Source organism: Medicago truncatula, chromosome 6 (assembly GCF_003473485.1).
Source record: "Medicago truncatula cultivar Jemalong A17 chromosome 6, MtrunA17r5.0-ANR, whole genome shotgun sequence".
Lineage (NCBI taxonomy): Eukaryota > Viridiplantae > Streptophyta > Magnoliopsida > Fabales > Fabaceae > Medicago > Medicago truncatula.
The window spans coordinates 42,014,594-42,019,117 of record NC_053047.1 but is presented as its reverse complement, the minus strand read 5'-3'; the positions used below and the strand labels follow the sequence as shown (position 1 = coordinate 42,019,117).

The 4,524-nt window shown below is 32.3% G+C and overlaps 1 long non-coding RNA gene across 1 annotated transcript; it reads right to left on the bottom strand.

Annotated features, from left to right (window-relative positions):
* Nucleotides 1-570: 570 nt before the first annotated feature.
* LOC25480714 (uncharacterized) lies at nucleotides 571-1,088 on the bottom strand. The gene is made up of 2 exons (XR_003008414.2): nucleotides 930-1,088; nucleotides 571-826 (listed from the first exon to the last, which is right to left on the bottom strand). It is a non-coding gene; the product is annotated as an uncharacterized lncRNA (long non-coding RNA).
* Between the last annotated feature and the right edge of the window lie 3,436 nt (nucleotides 1,089-4,524).

The following is a 4,524-nucleotide window of genomic DNA, read 5'->3' as shown; positions in this document are numbered from 1 at the left end:
AAACAAATCTTGGAGTCAAAACTCCATTGAATTTCTTCTTTTATTTTCTTAAACAAATCCAAATGAATCCTAATTTCTACTTAGACTTTTTTAATAACAATTGAACCAACCATTCACCATTTTTCTCTCTTATGCCTTTAAGGCCTCTTTCTCTTCTTCAAAACCATTTTCCAACAAAAACTAAAATCAACCAAACACACAAAAAAACATTTTTTGAAAGAGAACTACATGGAGTTTGATCCCTTAAATGGGTATGTAGGCATGAGGTCAAAACCTCTCCAAGTCCACTAAAATAAAACCTCAAAACACTTTCTCCCCCCCATTCTTAACATAAGTAAATTTTCTTTTAAATAAGTAGGCAATAAAAAATAAAGCGTAGAAATAAACTTAGGAGAACGGTTCTTATGGAATACCATAATCGTTCCGGGTGCCTAACACCTTCCCGTAGCGAAAGCGACCCCCGAACTTAGAATCTAAGGGTTTTTTCTCAATTTTACCCTTCCCAAGAAAAAATAGAGAATATCAAAGATTGAAAGGTTCAAGCCTAATTTATGACTTGACACCCGAAAATCGCGATAACACAAAATAAATTAAATTATTAAATGCCGAATCATTAGTTAAATGAAATGTCATGTAACATTTTATCATCAGCGATATTTATTTGAATTATAACAAACACATGTGTAATTCACACATGGAACATTTTATCGTCATCGAAATTTATTGGAATGATAACAACCACATGCTTCATTCCTACATTGCGGTGTCCGAGGAAGCACACACTTAATTTTTGTTACACAATGAGAGTCGTCATGACAAAAAGTTGCTGTAATGATAAAAGAGAAGATATAAATGTTACTAATTAAAGGGGATAAAAGGTTAGGTAATAAGTTAAGAATAAAATTTTAAAATAATAAACAATGACTTACCGGTGGCATCGTTCTTTGCAATGAAAAATAGTGAAAGAAAGTAGATCGCAATATAAACGAACTTAGTGACATTAGCCATATTTTTCTCTTTATCATGAAATAAATAAAAAATAATTTGATAAATTTATAATGTATCAAGCACACGGTTTCTTTACACAAATTAAATAGTTGTTATAAGACATAGTAAAATGTGTCTTAACTACATTGAAGAGTTAAGTTTGTCCCTTTGATAAAATTAGTGAAGAGGTAACATAAAAAATTTCCATTTATGTGAAATAATTTTTATTTTACCCTTTCGAGATAGAAAATGGAAAATTACAAAAATGAAATACAATTTGGGAACATGTGTCACACTTTATTGAGAAAGAGTTTAAATATAGAATCTAATAAAAAATACAAGAAAAATTTCAATTTAAAACATTCATAAACAGATAAGTTATTACATGATAAACATGTGAAATTAACGTAAGCAAAAAGATGAATACTTCATTAAAAGATCGAGAAAACTTACTATTGTTTTATCATAGTGTACAAAATTGACTCTAAAGTAACTTATCTGCTAACCGATCTATACATCGACTACCTCATAATAACGTTAAAAAAAACTATGGACTGTAAAAATGAAATTTAGGTAACTCTGTAGCTTAAACTTCCGTCCCCTCTTCAAGTGTTTCCATCTTTTCATCTACCTATACAACAATGAGTAATTATATGGAAACATGGGAAGTGAGAAATCATATCCAATAAAGTAAAACTAGTACTACCTCCGTCCCTAATTATAAGACCCTTTTGAAAAAATAACGGGAATTAAGATAGTGGATATTTGTATTAAATATGTTTGCAATTACTATTGTTTTTACAATTTTATCCTTTAAGAGAGAGAGTTGGTTTATGTTTTCAATATGTTATTTATTGTTGATTGAAGAAAAATATGTATAATAATAGGGGCATGTATGTAAAGAAATAATTAATGTAGTTGGAAATAGCAAAATGGTCTTATAAAAAGGGACAAAAAAATTCTCAAAAGGGTCTTATAATTAGGGACGGAGGTAGTAATAAACATTAAACATCAATCATCAACATCATGCAAAAGAATGTAAGATCCACCCTAATCATTGATAACTAAATTCAGGAAGTGCACCAGACTGTTTTCTAGTAATAAAGTAGTAAGTAAAATCGTCTATACGGAAATTGTCGTTTTAACTAGGCAACTACCTAAACTTATTAAAACAGTAAATAATGTAAAATGGGAGGGGGAGTTTTCAAGTTTGATTTCATTGCAAAACAGTTAAGTTGATTATTGAAAATTAAAGGTTTTGATTGCAGATTTTAATGGTAATTGTGATTCATTGAATCCTCTCTATTTCTTTGTTGGATTAATTCTCATTAATTATCAGTTATTGGAATAAGGGTTTTCTTAAAGTGGTTAGCTAGTTCGATGGGATCTAACGTCCCTCCATATATATATATGTCAAGTTGTTCATCTGATCACCCTTAGATCATATGTTCACTACATGATACAAGGTCGTCATGTTGCTCTATATATATTAGAAATTCGTTATGAGATGATGAAAAACCAAGGCTAGTTAGTCAATTTATTGCCTTTGAAGTAATTTCTTGTTTTATCTCCACTGCACTTTTTTGAGATAAGGATTTATCATAATATCTATATATGTATATTTAGTAGTCCAAAAGACAAGGTTTAGCTTGAGTTGTAATGTTACTTTGTTTGTTTTGGTATGTTTGGATAAAAAAAATTGAACTCTAAGGGTGTGTTTGGATGGAGGGTTTAGGAGTGGAAGGGAGGGGGGTTTACTTTTCTTTTTTAAATTACAAACATTATAAAATGATTTTTTGAAAATTGAATTAGCAACATGATAAATAATCATATAATACTTCAAATACACTTAGAGTGTGTTTGGATGGGGGAATGTTTTGAGGGAATTCAACTCCTTTGAGGTGCATTTTATTGTTTGGTTCCACCTCAAACAAACATTTTGGAGGGGCTGGATTATTACATATCATTTTCCTCCAACCAACCTTTGCAAAGTCACCTCTTAAAGCATTATACATTCTTTTAATAGAGAAATTAGCTTGTTGAAAAATACTGCCATCAACACTTGAAATAGTCTTTGTTGCACCAAAGACTTTTTTTATTACCCATGGAGCTTGTGCAGACACATCCATGAGTAGCACATTCCTCCCCTTAGTGTAATATTCACGAACCCATTTCACCCATAAAACATCCTTCTTGTTGGCCAAATTCCAAAGAAGTTTACAAATTGCAGTTTGATTCCAAACTTTCAAATCAATTACATTCCACCCACCAGCTGTCTTAGGTAGACATATACGCTCCCAAGCAATAAGAACTCTTTTGGAAGTGCCAGATTTTCTGGTCCAGACAAATACCCTACAAGCTGTTTGAATAAGTTTTAGAACCTTATGAGGAAGCACAAAAACCTGACTCCAATAAGTTTGAACACCAAACAAGACTGATTTGATAAGTTGTACCCTACCAGCATACATAACAACTTAGAAGACCAATTTTCGATTCTACAAATAATCCTCTTCACCAAAGGTTGACACTGAATAACAGATAATTTTTTGGATGACAAGGGGACCCCAAGGTACCGAAAAGGAAGCTCATCTTTGATGAGGTTAAACTTAGTGACAATAGCATCTTGAAAGCTCATGGATACACCTCCCAAATAAATTGAGCTCTTAGCCTGATTTGCTTTAGGGCCAAAAGCAGCACTAAACAAGCTAAAAGCTTCAAAAAGTTGTGAGACAGAATCCACATCACCTCTAGAAAATAGCAGCAAATCATCAGCAAAACACACATGAATTTAGTTCAACCTTTTACATCTTGGGTGGAACCGGAAAGCAGCATTATTGATGATGGTAAATGTTTCATCAACTTTAACATTAAGATACCTTTGAATATACATTATCAAAACAGAGTGTTTGGCAATATCTTTATCCGTCTTACGCGAGTTACCTGCCATTATGAAATCATTCTCAAAAGGTCGGTCAAAGAGTAATCTTTGTTGTAACAAAACGGACAACAATATATCGAATCTAAGATTTTAAACTTGTAGTAATCATCCTTCAGTGTTTTGTAATGTCTATGCTCATACTCTACTAAATCAGATTCACGGGTATGTTCAGATTTTCTGTACATAACAGTAGTATGGTTGTTATTATGAGCCCTAATAACCAAAATTGGTACTCCTTCCCTGTTCAGATTGTTTCAGTTGTTGTTGTTGTTGTGGTCGTCAACCTTAGCTATCAACGCCGCCATCTAATCTGACAGAGCTTTGATGGCTGCAGTTAAAGCCACGATTTTTGTCACTGGTTGATCTCTCATGGCTGATCACATTAGGAAAAGAACTGGAGAAACCTGCTCTGATACCAACTGACGCAGTCGGAACGTAGGCTAACAAGTGCTAAACCTAGATAGAAAAGAACAAGTTTGCAAGTGACAAACATCTGAAAATAGTATTATAGAATCCACCAGAAATTTAGAAAACTCTATAAAATATTATTGAATGAATAAAAGTTTCTTCGTAGGCTACAACTGTTAGAAAACTCTATA